General features: G+C 53.1%; 1 long non-coding RNA gene across 4 annotated transcripts; it reads left to right on the top strand.

Annotated features, from left to right (window-relative positions):
- The first annotated feature begins 10314 nt into the window (after positions 1 to 10314).
- On the top strand, positions 10315 to 14092 carry LOC116442000. Of its 4 annotated transcripts, XR_004239335.1 has the most exons (4): positions 10315 to 10569; positions 11260 to 11378; positions 11845 to 12065; positions 13884 to 14092. It is a non-coding gene; the product is annotated as an uncharacterized LOC116442000 (long non-coding RNA). The 4 variants fall into 4 exon arrangements; XR_004239334.1 differs by lacking the exon at positions 10315 to 10569 and having other exon boundaries at positions 10979 to 11378; XR_004239336.1 differs by lacking the exons at positions 10315 to 10569; positions 11845 to 12065 and having other exon boundaries at positions 10976 to 11378.
- Positions 14093 to 16291: the final 2199 nt, after the last annotated feature.

Genomic DNA, 16291 nt, shown 5'->3' with positions numbered 1-16291 from the left:
CCGAAAAAGAAATGCCTAAAATTTCTAAAACCTCTGGGCTTCTCTTTACCAGAAAGGATGTTCTCTACGAAGTAATAGGAAAATGTAATACTGTTTGCCAGTTTAATTGGATGTGCTCCTGCCCTGTTATGAAAGAGATTGGCTCTTGCTGACCATGTATAAAACACAGGATGAGAGTGGATTCTGGTTGTTCAAAGTGACAAAAAACAAGCAGTGATTTGAGGTGATGTGACAGCGATGGGGACATTTTCTTGGCCTCCATTCCAAGTGCAGGAGAGAGCTTTGAAGAAGTTCTTTGGGGTGGAGGTTCTTCATCACTTGGTGGAGGACAACCTCATCGTGCCCAAATCTCTCTGCCTGTTTAAAATGAGGTCCAAGGCAGCCCCAACAGCACAATTCCTGATTTTTTGATGTTAGTGGTCGTGGTCCCCTGCATCTCACTGCTCCTGGCAATGCAAAAATTCACTGTTGAAGCAACATGGATTTCAGAGATATGATGGAGAGCAGGACAAGAGGCCCTGGGGAACTGTTCTTGCTCCTCCTTCACAGATCTGACCACTATTTTATTATGAAACCAAGAGCTGGAAGAGCAGAAAAGGGAACCTGGGCAGCGATGACAAAGCCGCAGCAGCAGCAGGTTCATCTGCGGCAGAAAAGCCTAGTCCCCCCATTCCCACAAAGCTCTTGTAACCTACAACTCTCTGGGTGGAGTGGTTCAAGTAGCTGCTGTCTGCCTCGCTTTCTCTGCCTTCACTTACAGAAAGCCACGGGAAATATTTCATCCTCTTTGTTGAGACAGTTTCCTTGCACTTAGGGAGGCGGAACAAGTGCATTTATGCTCTCACTCCAGGACTTGCTGATGGCCGTGAGAGGCAGCTGTGGACCAGGACTGGGCTTGTTACAGCTTCAGAAACTAAGTGCTGGAGTGCCTTTGCTCTGGGTGAGAATGAGGAGAGCTCTGTGCTGCCTGACCTCAGCTCCCCTCTGGAGCCGCCACAGCAACAGGAGAAGGTTTCCTGCCACGGGGAGGTGGTCTGCAGTTAATTCCCAGGGTCACAGAAACACAGACCGTCCTGAGTTGGAAGGGACCCACCAGGATCATCAATCCAGCTCCTGGCCTTGCCCAGGACACCCCAACAATCCCACCCTGTGCATCCCTGAGAGCGTTGTCCAAACACTCCTGGAGCTCTGGCAGCCTTGGGGCAGTGCCCATTCCCTGGGGAGCTGTTCCAGTGCCCAACCACCCTCTGGGGGAAGAACCTTTCCCTGATATCCAACCCAAACCTACCTGGCACAGCTCCAGCCATTCCCTGGATCCTGTCCCTGCTCACAGGGAGCAGAGATCGGAGCTGCCGCTCAGGAGGAGCTGCAGCCCCTGGTGAGGTCTGACCTCAGTCCCCTCTTCTCCACGCTGAACAAACCAAATGACCTCAGCTGATTCTCATAAGGCTTCTCCTCAAGGCTCTTCACTATCTCTGTAGCCTCCTTTGGACAGTGTCTGACAGCTTTAGAACATTCTTATATTGCAGTGCCCAAAACTGACCCCAGGACTCGAGATGAGGCCACCCCAGTGCAGAGCAGAGCGGGACAATCCCCTCCCTCTCCCTGCTGGGGATGCTGGGCCTGATGCCCCCAGGACAGGGATGTCCCTCCTGGCTGCCAGGACACTGCTGACCCAGATCCAACTTGCCACGAATCATGGAATGATTTGAGTGGGAAGGGCCTTTAAACCTCATCCAGTTCCAACCCCCTGCCATGGGCAGGGACACCTCCCACTAGACCAGGTTGCTCAGAGCTCTGTCCAACCTGGCCCTGAGCACTTCCAGGGACTGATAAATTACAGGAATAAATAAACCAGTTCCAGAGCCTCCTTCCTTGGCCATGTGGCCTTGTCTTTGGGGTGGGGAAGCTGTGACCATGTGCAGTCTCAGGCTTGCCTTGGTGCCCCCAAAATTGCTGCTGGTTCAGAGACAGCTTGGAGAAGATTTTGGCACTGGGCAACAACATTCCTAAAGTTTGAAGAGGTGAATCCCACCTCACCATGAGCAGGGAGACCTGGGTGACAAGTAAGTCTTGTTCTTTCACTCTATCAAAGAGCTGAAGCACATTTTGCTATTTTTTAATAAATTAGGCCATGAAGAAGGGTCTAGGCAGGGTTTTCTGTGCTCTCTGGTGGGATGCTGTCAGCAGCGAGCCTTGCCCATCCTCCACAGAGCTGGTGTCAAACCAAATCCAGTAGAATCCTTCTTGGTTTCTTCATCCATAAAATGCCTTCCCTAACTTCCAAAAGGAGAAAATCCCTGCACTTTGGTGCATCTCTGCAGCCAGCAATCCCACGAAGGAAGATGTTTCCTTGGTTACAATTATTTCCTTGGCCATGGTAGACTGGTGCTCAACTTATCTCTCTGTAAGTGTTGGCATGTCTCCAGAATTTTGGAAAAGGTGCCATTTTTTTTTCTGCCAATCCCAACAAACGGAGGTCCCAGCTGAAGAGCTCAGCCATAATGGACCATGGTTTATTCCTTTTGGGAAAGGACATTTTCTCCACAGAGCTGGAATTTGCAGTTTGGGTGGTGAGATGAAAAATGCACCTCTGGGATTTGGGCTGTAAATGGGAAAAGTCTTAACAAATAAAAGCAGATTCTAATTGTACTCAAAATACCACCTATAAACACCTGATTCAGCTGAAGGAAAACACCACAAGTGCCAATGCTGAGAGCAGGAATGGCGACAGAACTCCACTGGCATCTTTTGCACATGGAAATGGGAGAACTTCTGGAAATGGGAGAGGTTGGGCAAACTGATCGTGCCCATTTTTGGAGGCCAAACCTGTTAGCCTTTGTCTTGAAAAAGGGCGGAATTGTTGGGGTATATGTGCAAGGCCAGGAGTTGGATCAATGATCCCTGTGGGTCCCTTCCCACTCAGGATATTCCATGATTCCATGATTCTGTAATAATTACTATGAATTCCTGTGTTTCATTAACGAGCTGGGTATGATGAACTCAGGAGAAGACCAGACGAGGCTCAGACTGCAGCGGAGGGCTCAGACTGTGAAGACGGAGCTCAATTCTTGGTGGACTCCCTGGGCCACCCTCATCCAGGTGCTTCTCCTCACACCTTAATTCTGCATATGCAAAATAGAGCTAATTCCCTGTAATTTACTCAGCGTGCAAGCCTTAATTAACATTTTTAGGAGGAACCCCGGGCAGACCTGGGCCGGGGAAGTGGTTGTTGCCGTATCAGAGCAGGCATCATTCCAGGCCTGGGCCGGCAGCGGGAGCTGGCTGTGATCCAACCTCCCTCTGCTCCGCGCGCTCCGGGTTTGTTAACATCCCAATCAATACCGCCACGACACAAAATCCAGCTTCAACTTTTCAGCTGCAGCGCGGGCCGTGGGGGCTTTTTTTGTTTTCCTTCCCAGCTCACACCCTAAATCCTATTTTTCCAGCTCCTTTGAGCCCCGCTGGGAGATATTAAGGTGTTATTATCGTTCCCCGTTGTTGCGGGGGAACGGGGGGAATGCTAACGAGGGAGACACATCCTCTCCTCTCTATCAGTTCATCTCATGCCACCTCTCCCACCGCTGTGAGCTTTTAAAAATAACAAATTGCAGGTTATCCTTCCTTTCTTTGGGAGGGTGACCTTTAGGGTTCACAATGCACATCGCCGAGGGATAAAGAGAAATTTGTTTTCCAGGGGAAAAAGGAGACGAAAGCTGCGATTCTCACAGGCGCTAGGAATTGGACCTTAAGGGGGGGTGGAAAGAGTATTTTGAGGAGCTTGATAAATTTAAGAGCTGCTGGAATGCGGATTCATCGGGAGCAGGTCGGTTCTGGCTGGCGCGGGAACCAGCGGGATGAGGCATGGGGTCGAAGCAAATATGAGCCTATTAATAATCAATAACTGCTCGCAGGGCAGCGATGATTCAGGCCAGGTTGGTGTCTAATTGCCATTATTGTTATTCTGGTTTAAACCCCGTTCCTCTCCGCTGCTGCCACCAGTGATCTGAGGCGCTGTATTTTTAATTTGTTCCCAGGCACGGCACAAATCCATCACATGCCTGGATCCAAATGCCAGCGCTGGAGCAGCAGCGAAACATTTTTGTTATTTAAGTTACTGTATGCTAAGTTTATGTTGATTGCTCTGAGTATCATCTCCCGAAGTTAACTAGCGTTAAAGTGTTGATAATGTCCCACTTTCGCAATCAGATTTGCATAGTGCACAACGGAGTTTAGCAGGAGGAAAAAATTAGCTTAAGTGCTGTTTTTCATCAGCCCTGTCAGTCTCACACTGTTTGCTTCATCTGGGTGCACGGGGCGTTTGGTGACAAATGGTTATGACATTTTCTATCTCAGCATTACGTCATTACAGAATCGCCGCCGTCCTCTGGCTCGCGGCTGCATCCTGGCCTGGCAGAGAGGGACAGAGGAGGGGGTGAAAACGGGGGCAGCAAGGCAAGAATTGGGATTTTGAAGTGGTTTATTATTTAGGATTTTTATTCTCCCTGGGAAAAAAAAAAATAATAATAATAATTTCAACCTCTTTCCCTTCCCCCCTGCTCGAGGCAGCATCCAGGAATATTCCCTTGGGCAAAAGGAAAAGCATCCTGTTCCCGTTGAAGCCAGCGGCAAACTGCTGGATGTGCAGGACCCGGATACAAACAGGGGTGACCTCTCTTTGTTCGGGGTGCAGATCCAGGACCACTCCTCCCAGAGTGTCCCACTCCTCCCTCCCAGCATCAGTGCAACCTGGCTGACATCCCCCCACCTTCCCATTCAGCCCTGGATGAATGATGGAAAATCAGGCTGGAGATTTCTCCTGCGACACTATTTTATAAAATATAATTCAAACATTTCCTCGGTGTTAACAGCTCCGAAATAAAATCCCCAGAACGCAAGAATATGTGATATCCATAGCAATTTTGGTTTGGTTTTGTGTTAAACTCCCTCCCCACACCCATGCCTTACTTTTCATCTCGGTTTTGTACCTGAATTTAGGAGCAATTTATGCAATTTATTCATACCCTGGATCAGGCAGAAGTTTTCACCTGCATTTTGCGGGGTGTTACGGTGGCAATTCCTCATTTTGAGGCTCTTGTTTCTGTTTCACCCCCTTGCTGTAGGGGTAAATACAGGGCTGGTAAAGCCCAGCATTATCTTGGGATGTGTTTTTAGCCTGAGCCCCCCCCTCCATACATTAAGTAATTCATCCTTATTGCCATTAGGAATTCAGATGTTATTTTACGGAGGGGGAAGGGAGGATGGATGTGCAGAGCAGAGCACAGCTCATATTTTACAGATATTCCTTTTTGCTGTGCGAGTTGCTGATTTACTCTTGGAAACCTGCTGGAGGAAGGTTTGAAGGAAGCTTTATGGGGGGAAAAGAGGGATTTTTGATGTAATTCAGGCTTCTCCCCGCTCCCGTGCAGCTCTCGCTGGCTGGGTGTGCAGAGCCGTATAGGGAACGGCCGCCTTTGCATTAATAATAGTCCAATAAAACCAGACAATATTCCTGCTTAAATGCACTGAGTTATGTAGATCCGAATTCTAGCACATCAGCAAGGAAAGAAAAGCAGATATTTCGTCCTCGCCACAACAAATTCCGTGATACAAATGCGAGCCGACATATGGTAAAAATTGCCTGCAGCCCTGCTGATTTACAGAACTGTTTTCACTCACAGATAATTCATTAAAAATCATTTCATACCGGCTGTATATACATAAAAAATATTTACTTGTGTAAATATCAGTCAGGAAGGTATTGCTTTTTTTTTTCCCTTTTTTTTTTTTACCCTTTCCCTTCTTTTTTATTTTTTTGACAGCTGATGGGGAGGTGGGGGGAAAAAATCCGGAGATGAATGATGGACATAGGGGAAAGCAAAGGTATTCCTGGCATCCATCCGTTCATCCTGGATATAGGTCAGGGCTGGGGGTGGGCTGGGACAGCTTTAAACCCACTACCTGAGCCATCTGCTCTTCCATGCCAGTGGAATCTGCGTTGGGGAAACACACACTAGGCAGACATGGATATTGTGGGATACGGCACCAAAGGGGCTGGGAAAGGGCTTTTACCTGATTTGGGGCTCTCTGCTGACCTGTGGAACAATAGGGGAATGCTCACGCCGGGAGATGTCTCCAGAAAACAGGAGCAGTGGGATTTCAAGGCCGCTGCTGCTGTGGCAGAGCAGCTTGGAAAATAAGGAGCAAATCCCAGCAAGGCGAGGGGAGTTTTTGGGTTTAATTGGTTTTGCAAATTGTCCTAAAATGATGGAGGTGCTAAACGTGAGGGCACGAGAGGGTCTGCGGCTCCCAAACATGAACATTCCAGGTATAACCAAGACAAGCCCTGAAATCTCCCTTCCAGCCTCACATTTTACCCTCTAAAATATGTGTTACACTACTCAAAATGCTGAACAAGGCTCCAGCCCGACACCGCATCCTCCCTCTTTTCCCCGTGCTTACTCCAGTAGAATTTGCTTAAATACAATGCGTTGTTTTAAACCCGAAGCTTGGAGACCTTTAGATGATTTTTTTTCCCCCTCGAGGAAAATTCAGAAATAAATCATGGAGTACAAGAGATTTGGGGTGTTTTGTTTGCTGGGGGTTTTTTACCTCTACATCCAGTAGGTGAAACGATATTATTTAAAGTGTGGAAGGCAATAAGTACTTGGAAGAGGGATCTGGTCCATCAGCTTTCATCCTCCATAAAACCCAGTAGTAAACAAAGCAATAATATTTGGGGGCTTGGAGAGGGCAGCTCTGGGGGGAGCTGGGATGTTGATTAAGATGGAATGGCTACGTGGGGAATGGGGGGGATGCTGGAATCACATCCCACGGCTGCACCTGGCACGGCGGCCAGGGGAGAAAGTTTGGGCCCGTTTCCTCTGGAATTCGGTGGCACATCTCACTCCGTGGAGCTGCTGCATCAATGAGAAATTTTCCTATCAAGCTGAACCCGAAAGGGAGGGTAAAATCAACTCTCGCTTCCCCATCGGAGCGTCTACAGCGCGAGAGCCTCTCCTGCTCTATTTATATGCTGGATAAATCAGTCTCCAGACTGTTACCATAGATAACAGAGTTTTTCTCCTGCTGTTGTCTCTAACAGCTTCTTTTTCCCCCCACTATATTTTGCACGGTTCCTACCTATCACCTCGGTGAGTAATTCCCCTGCTTTAAAGCAAATTACTTGGGGGAGAGCCGAGTTTTTCAGGCAGAGGGAGATTTTTCATCCCTGGAATTTTGCTCCCGGTTCTCTGAGTAACCCTGAGAAATCCTGCAGAAAGGGGAGCTATAGGTGACTGCATCTGATCCTGATACATATTTAACCTTCTCACAAGCTCCAGGAATTAACTATTTAGGAGATGAGCAGCCGGCGCAGGCGTTGCACCGGGATAACACGGCCAGGCTGGTTCGCAGCGACGCCGAAGCTTCCCACAAAAATCCCTAATTCTCACCACAGAGCTTCTGCAGGAGACATTGCCACGGGCTGGGATCTTTATTTGAAATAACTCACTCAATGCGGCAGCTCCCTATTTCAGGGACCAGTGGATGCGGAGTTTCCCCTCCCAGGGATGGGGTGTTAATGGGATTTGTTGCTCCTGGTTGGGGAGCAAGGGGGGTTAATCCCTTCCTTCATGTATATCCCTGCTAAGCTGGTTTAGGTCATGTTTAGAGCTAAGTTTTGTGGTACAGGCTCTGTCCACCCGTCCATCCCGCAGTGCCAAGCACAGGGATGAATCCAGCTGCCATCTTCTCCCCCGTTGCACAGCCCAGCACTTAAAAATTCAAGTGAGCCCCAGAAAGAAATTAAAGAAAAGGTTTAAATTCCAGCAAAGCAGTGAAAAAGCCTCTAAAGGCTTTTAGAAACCCTGCGTCGTCGCTCGGGGAAAGCTCCCAGCGAGGCCCAGAGCCCTTTGTTTGCTGCAAGGGGATTTATCCTGGAGTGGGTAGGGAAGGAAAGGGACTTTTTCCCCACTACCTGCAGGGACCCATTTCCCCGGCATCACCTCTGCCATCGTCTCCAGCAGGCATGAAGCTACTTGTGGGGAGGTGGCTTTGGGGGTTTGGCATCATTTTCTAAAGCCCATCGCCTTCAAGGAGGCTGCAAAGCGTTAAATAGCCTCACCTGACCTCCTCCAGCAAAGCCAGGCTCTGCATCCTTATTTAGGGACATACATCACCTCCACAGCTTTCCCTCTGGCGCTGGGGGTGGAGCAGAGAAGTGAAATGTCGTGAGAGAAGAGGAAAAAAAAAAAAGAAGTATCTCTAAATCCATTCCAATTTGCCTTGAAACCCCTTTCCCACCCCAGCGTGGCCGAGCACATCCCGGCCATCCCGGCCAAGGGCCGGACACATATGCCATGCCATATGGAGCAGCGCGATCCCGGTCAATCGGATCTTTGGGAGTTTTAGCATTTAATTTCTTAATGTGCTAATAGTGCACAGGGAGGGGATGGATCACCGGTTAAGTCCGAGGATTTATGTTTTTAAGGGAGCGTAATGTATTTTTAAATATCCCCGGCCAACGTGACGGGCGCCAGGCAGGAGGGTGAGCTGGAGAAGGCCCTGGAAGAGCCCTTTGAGCTTTAATCCAGAACAGGTTTCTAACGTGACATCCAGCTCCGTGTGAGCTGAAATTCAGGCGGAAAATCCCCGTGTCCATTTGACAAAGCCATTTTGCCCAGCCCTGAGGGCTGCGAGCCCTGTTCTGGGTCTGTATCCCCCTGCTGCTCCCATAATTTCCATCCATGGATCCATCTCCATGGCTTAGCTCAGGTATCTCACTTCCATTTGAAGCCATGAAGGATGGATGCCAAAATCTCCCCAAGGCCCCTGATCCTCAGTTTCCCCTCTTAGAGAGGGAATTGCATTTCCTTCCTTCAAATTGCCCCTGGGATCAGGGCTTATGCAGACTCCCAAGGTGATTTCAGCTCCTCAAAAGGAAAAGTCTTGCAGAGAGATACAAAATACATGTTCATAAGAAAACATACAGAAGTAATTTCAGGAGAGTATGGAAATGACAGCTGTTCACCTCCAACCTGCCATGAAACTCATCTATTTATTTTTAAATAAACCACCTCAGCTCTCCATAAATCTCCGAGGCAGGGAACCAAGGAGGGGACGAATTAGGCGGCGCTGTGACCCCATCCCGGTCCCCGCCGGGCAGCTGCCTGCGGGGCAGGGACGGATGCTCGCGTGGCCCAGTGGCTCCAGCTGCAGTTGGAAGCACAGCGGTCTCAGAGGGATGCTCTGGCTGTTGGCTTCTGTCAGCCAGACCTTAAAATCTGCGCCGTGCAAGGCCTTATTTGAATTGCAAACGGCTCAAGGGAGGTGTACGTGGAGTTGCTTTCTCAGGGTAAATAGGGTTTGGGGTTTGGTTTTTTTTAAACTAATAATATTGTGTCATGCTTTCAGGGGGTGATGGTATAAAGGGCAGGAGGAAAGATTTCTGTAGCTGAGCTGGTGGCTCTCCCCAACCATTTCTGGCAGCTAATTTCCAGCATTTCCTTGAAAACTCCTCTGATCTGATGCGTTAAGTGAAATGTCATTAAGGCAATGGGAACACAACGGTAGGGACTGTGAGACAGCACTAAGGGGAAAGGGCAGAGGCTCCCAGAGGCTCCCAGACACATTTTTTGGACTCCCAATGTGCCCAAGGTTCTTGTGCTTACTCAGAGCTGGACGCTCCTGCCCATCTCTGAACACACAGACTCACACTCGGGGTACCAACCACCGACTCGCGCTCCCATGTGGGCTTTTCTCAGCAACTTCTAGGCCTCGACTGGGGAGGGAAAAAGGAAAGGAAAAAAAAAGAAGGGATGTATTTGTGTTTGTGCAATGGGAAGGGACAGAAGGAAGAGACGTGCGCTGCGGCGCGGTGCGGCGCTGGAATGATCTCAGGAGCTGCGGCTTGTGCAGAGAGATCCCAGGAGCGGGCACATGCCCTTGACACCGAATCACCCGGCGAGTAATAAAGGATTTCCTGCCTTCAGAGCCTGCTTGAGCCGGGGGTTTAGCCCGCGTTAGGCTGTGCAGTGCCCTGACAAGGTTACAGGGTCTAACAGGGCGCTCAGCCGGGACTGGTGATGTTGGGAATGTGTAGCTATCCCTGGATATAGATGTGTAGATAACCACAGCGTGCGCTCCTCACCACCAGCACCTCGCCACAAACAAAAAGCGTGCTCTTCTCCTTGAAATTCACCTTGAACGCGGTGAGATGGGGTGGGTTCGTTGGTTGGAATTTGGGGTTCATCATTATTATTATTATTATTATTATTATTATTATTATTATTATTTTTCACACCCCCCCCTCCTTTTCCCCGACAACTGTCAGCAGAGAGGCTGCAAAAAAAGCTGAGGAGCCACTGCAGGCTGCGCAGCGCTGGGAGCTGTCAGCCCCACGCCACTGCAGTGATGTCAGCCGCAGCCACAGCCACTGCCACCCCCAGCCCCTGCACACACGCGAGTCGCAAGAAGAAGAATTCATAATTACAGTAGCGTAGCCATGAAACCAGCAGTGCTGGGGGTGAGGGAGGGGGGAGAGAGAAAGCGAAGCCTCGGCCAAAATTGGTACTTTCATTTTTTTTAATACCTTTTTTTTTTTTTTTTCCCCTCCCCCTGCAAAGCTGCACCCAGCTCTGCAGCATCCTTTCTCCGCAGCGGGGCTTGGGGGGGCCAGGGCAGGGGGTTCCCCCACGCGCCCCCCCAAAAGCGGGTGGAGGGCGCGGGGGGCTGCGGGGGGAGCTGGGCAGGGCTGGAGGCTCTTTCCCCGCGGGTCGCTCCTTGTTTTAAAAGGCAGCATTTCTGCGGACAACACCCGGAGCATCTCTGCGGGAGCGGGGCTGGGGGCGAGGGCTGCAGCCGCCTTGTTTGCGGCGCACGGAGTCAGCAGCTGGGATTTTTTTTTTTTGGCTGAATAATCCTTTACGGGGAGGGGGTGTGCGGGAAAAGGGGGGGGGGGGCTGGGGGAGGAGGGAGGGAAAGTGGATCAACATCACCGAAGGAGGACAGCGAGCAAGATTAGGGCTGGCTAATGATAAATGAGAAGGCGCCGCTGACAGCTCCGCGCTCCGCGCAGCGCCCGCCCGGCTGCTCCGCGCTCCCTCCGCACCCTCCGGCCGCCCGCTCCGCTCCCGTCGACGGCCTGGCTCCAGCCCCCCCTTCCTTTTCTTTTCTATATATATATATTTTATATATATATATATATATATATATATACATATATATATATATATACCATTTTCACCGCCCTCCGCATAGCGCGGGGGGGGGCACATCCCACCCCCTGCCTCCCCGAGCATCCTCCGCGGGATTACGCGCCTGGCCGCGCTCCGCACCGGCTGCAGGACGGAGGGACCACGGCGGGGCTGCCGCAGGGGGTATTTCCTTCGCTCCTCTTCTTGCGGGGGGTGGGGGGTTTGGGTTGGGGTCGGGCCGGGAAAGGGGGGTTGGATAGACAGGACACCCCTCAGCACCCCACGGGGGAGGGGGGATGCAGTGGGGGCTGCGCTCCCACCCGGCCCCCCCCACGCCCTTTCCCCCCCCCCCCCCCGGAGGGCTGGGGCGGGGGGGGATGAAGGATGAAGCCAGGGCGGTTTATCCGTGGGCTCTGCCCGCCCCCCCTCATCGTACCCGGGTGACCTTTCAAATCAAAGCCCGGCTCGTACCTACCAAGGTGCATTGGGCAGCAAGGGCTGGGGGGTGCTGGGGAGGGGGGGGGTGATGCACCCGGGCTCTCCCCCTCCCTCTGCCTTTCCCCCTCCCTCCCTCCTCCCTCCTCCCTCCCTCGCTGCTCCCTCCCTCTCTCTCTCTGCTGCATTTTGCATGAGCTATCTAGGTCATTAGCATTTTAGCGTATGCAAGACTTGACAAAGCTGATGAGAAGCCAGATGGGCCCCTCTCCTCTTTTTTTTGCACCACTTGGGATCTGAGCGAAAGGATTGACTGCAGCAGGCGAACGGGGGAAGGTTTATTGCGCTCCTCCAGACCCCCCCGCTTAGAGCAGCGCGGCGGGGCTCGGGGCAGGCGGCAGAGAGCGGGCAGCGTTGGGCAGAGACGGAGGGCAGGTAACGGGGCCCCCCCGCCGCCCCCCACCCCACAGCCCGGGGCTTCTTTGATTTGATAGAGGGGGTTTTTCCGACGGGGGTGTGTGTGGGGGGGGGTGTTAGGTTGGGTTTTGTCCCCCCCTCCCCCCCGCCCATGGGGAAGGGCGCGCCGAGCCTCCGCGGGGCGCGGAGAACAAAGGCTGGGCTCCGCGGGGTCCCTCTCCCCCCCTCCCCTCCTTCCCCCCTCCCTTTTTTTTCTTTTCTTTTCCCATTTCCCCTTCTTCTTTATATTTTCTTCCTCCCGAGGAAAGGCCCCTCTCTCCGTGTTCACAGCGGACCTTGATTTAAATGTCCATACAATTAAGGCACGCGGTGAATGCCAAGAACGAGGCTGACCAGCATCGAGGCCGGAGGAGGCTCCGCGGCTCTCCGCACCCGCGGAACCCCCCGCACCCCCTGACACCCCCCCCCATCCCCCGAGCTCGGCCGCGGGGCGCGCAGGCAGCGCTGCGCACCGGCGCAGGTGGCACCGCAGCGCGGGGAGGGGGCGGAGAGGGATGCATGGGATGGGATGCGATGGGATGCGCTGGGATGGGATTGGGGCGCACGGCAGCTTTTGGGGGGCTCTCCGGGATAAAGGAGAGGGGGTCCCTGCGAGCACAGGCACCCGGGGTGTGAAATCCGGAGCTGTCACTCGCGGGTGCCCCGCGGGTGGGCCCCGGGGGAACGCGGCTGCTGCCCCCGGGGCTGCTCCGCTGCCGCCGCTTTGTGCTTTGCCTTTTCTCTCGCCTTTTCTCCGCAGAGCGATGGGGTTTTTCTCTGCTAAAAGCAAGGGCAGGTCTTGGGGTCACCGGGGCTCACGCTGCTCCCCCGGCGGAGGGGGGTGGGGGGGGATGCTGGGGCAAAGCCGCTCTTTTCCTTTGTTTTTTAAAGCTTTATTACGATATATTATTTTTTTCCGGTGGCTGTTTGTGTGTTTTTCCCCTCCGCCTCCCTCTCCTTTTAATCCTTATAATTTAAATCAAAAGTGCCGGGGAGAAGAAGGGGGGGAGCGCTGTGTCTGCAGGGCGAGGCCGGGCGTAAATCTCTTGGAGGGATAAACATGTCATTTGTTCCCTTTGTATGGTAATGCTGTCCCCCCCCAGCTGCCCCCCCACCCCCCAGCAGCTGCCCCAGCCATACATCCTCCCTACAAAAGATCCCAATTACCCATCGGCTGCCTCATTATACTCCTTACACAGCCCCGGCGAGAGGCGTGTGTGTGCGAGGAGTCGAGGGGAGGGGGGGAAGGATGAAGGGGTGGGGGGGAGAAACAGCACCTGAATTATCCAGAAAATAAAATAAAATTCAAAAATCTGGAGGCGGCGGGAGGGAGGGATGCTGCGACCCCGCAGGGATGCTGCGACCCCGCGGCCTAACACGGAGCAGGTGCCCCCCCAGAGCCTCCAGCAGGGCAGGGGCTGCTCCCCCCACCCCCCACCCCAACACCCCATTGGTTTCTTTTTCCCCTCCTTTTTCACACTTCTATTTTTATTTCGGTTTTTTTTATCCCTCCACCCTTCTAGCCATCACCACTGCTCTGCCCTGCTCCCCGCTGGGGCCCTTCACCTCCTTTCCCTTCTCCCATCCCTCTCTTCCCTTCCCTTCTCTTTGCAGCTGGAGGCCACCCTGCATCCCTTCATCCCGGCCCATCCCAGTGCTCCCAGCAGGTGTCTGGCACTGGGGAAGGACAGGCCCTACTGGAGGGGACAGTCCCCCATCCCTCAGGGCATCTGCAGAGCTGTCCCCAATTTGGGGAGCCCTTGGTGACGGCGCGGGGGGCCCCATCTCTCTTTGCAGCTCCGCGCACAGACCCTCACCTCTGGAATGGTGCCCTTGGGAACACTGACAGCAGCTCGGGGTCCCTGGGACGCCTCTTTGCTCCCCACCAAGGGGGTCTGCAGGTATTTCGGGACATCCCTCCCTGGGCTCGCATCCTGGCCGGTGCGGATGCCGCGAGGAGCCTGTCGGGTCGTGCCAATAAAGCTCTTTCCTTGCGGGTTCCTGCATCCTCTCCTTTGTTCGTGGAGGTTTCTCGCCCGTCTCTTTACGGCGGCGGAGGCAGGACCCCCCTGAAGGACCCGCACTCAGCACCAGGTGGGGGATGAATATTAAAATCCACCCCAAAATAAAAACCTCAGCCTTGCAATTCGGCAGCCCACGGTCGCCTGCTCAACTCTGGGTGGGCACTGCCGCATCCTGGACCTCCAGGAGAGTCTGAACTGCCAGAGGGCTCCTGTGTAGTGAATAAAAGGGGGAAAAAGAAAGAGATTTGGGGTGCCTTCTCTTTGGGATTGCCCCCATCCCGGCAGGCAGATCCCTGCCGTGCCGCACTACGTGCCGAGCATCCCTCTGCGGCACTGCCGGCCCCACAGCACCCGGCCCTCACAAACAGGATAGATTTTCCTTTAAAGCTGTGGCATGGGAGAGGGAAAACAAGACCTAAATAAGCCCAAATAAATACACAACCTGCTTTCTGTCTTGTGAAATGGCCGGGATGAAGAGACACCATCACCGCTCATCCAAAGGCCTGGTACCCCCGGCGGGCCCCGGCTGCCTGCCTCGGGCTCAGCCCGGAGGGATGGAGAGGAGGGGGCAGGAGGCTCTTATTAATACTAATCCTAAGAAATATTGCTGTGTCCTGAATAAATCAGGCCTGGGGTTCCTCCAAGACCTTTGCCCCCTTGAGATGAGCTGCAGTGCGGCCCCTCCTCTTTGGGGTGGACACCTTGGGAAGGGAAATGGCGCAGGGGGGCTGGGGGGGTGGACAGATGCGTTTGATTTTTTCGCTGAGGGATGGAGGAGGAGGTGGCACGATTTTATTCCAAGCACGTCAGCTCCCCCCTCCCTCCCTGTCCCCTCCTTCTTCCCTCCACCTGCAGTCCGATGTAAACATAACGACAGGGACCTGCCAAGCTCCAGCCCCACTTGGATTATGGGGGGGAATTAAACAGCTCTGATTAACACAGGGATGCCCCCGAATAACCTTCGGGCATCTGGCCCTTGAGGCTGTGCACTGGAAGGGGCCGGGGACAGGGACCCCAGGCTACCCATCCCGTGGGCAGAGGGAAGGGATGGATGGAGAGGATTCGTGGGGACCACAGATCCTTCCATCTGTGATTTCATGCCGGTTTTATTTCTCCCTGCCCACGCCCACGCCTGACCGATTCGCTCGCCACTGCAGCGCTGGTTGGGCTGGAGGTGCTCCGGCTCCAGCGGGGAGGTGGAATGGAAGATGTGGGAAATTCCTCTATTTCCCTCATTTCCCAGATCTCTGTCAAGTGCCAGCCTTGCTCTTCACCCAGTCCCATGAAGGATGATGGTCTCCATGCAGAAAGGTCTTTTGCTGCATATCCCCGCAGTATACAGCTCCTTTTTTCCATTTATTTTTATGCCCTGTACCTCCATGAACCACAAACCAACACATCTCCTAGCAGCAGCAGTCAAAGTGGGTGTTTTATTGGGAAATCTAATCAGGTTTCAAGGGGAAAATCCTTTCTTAATGTCTCAGCTAAGCAACGAGCTCAATTAAATTGCTTAGACTATAAAAAGGGCTGAGAGTCCCATCTCCTTTTTCCTCCCTGCTCTTCCTGGACAGCGCTGTCATCTCCGCACTCCACCGTCTTCAAACCCCAAACGAGCCTCAATGACACAGGACTCACATGTCATTCCCCAACATCCCCCCCTGCCCCGCCTCCCCCCAGCAACAGAGTCACAAATCATCTCAAACACTCTAAATTTAGCCCGGCAGCGCGACCACGAGCAGGGATTTAAGTGACATCACTGCTGGAAATTAAGGGGTCAAACAGGGAGGCTGCACGCGGCGCCCTGAGCTGCGGGGACGATGCTCCATTGATTCTTCCACGCACCGAGGCCACCCTGTCTTGAGGCATCTCAAAGCATCCCCTCAAAATATATTTCTCCCAGCACCCAAAATGCCCAGAGTGGACCAGCCATTAGCTTAATTCCCATCAGGAACTGTGCTGAAAGGCTCCAGCGGATCAGCACTGCGGAGGTGCGCGGTGTGACCCAGAGAATCCCAAGCAGCAGAGCCAGTGAGCTTTGCCCGGTGCAGAGGCTGGGAGGAAGGGGACTCATATCTCATCCTGGAGCTGGAAGGTGGGTCCAGCATTCCCTGCCTGGCTGGCAATGCCAGGCCAATGCTCCCACGGCACTTGCAGAGTTGTGTGTGCACACAGGGTGGGGAT

Source organism: Corvus moneduloides, chromosome 3 (assembly GCF_009650955.1).
Source record: "Corvus moneduloides isolate bCorMon1 chromosome 3, bCorMon1.pri, whole genome shotgun sequence".
In the NCBI taxonomy this organism is placed as follows: domain Eukaryota; kingdom Metazoa; phylum Chordata; class Aves; order Passeriformes; family Corvidae; genus Corvus; species Corvus moneduloides.
Note: the sequence above shows the minus strand (reverse complement) of the source record. Positions and strands in the feature narration are given on the sequence as shown.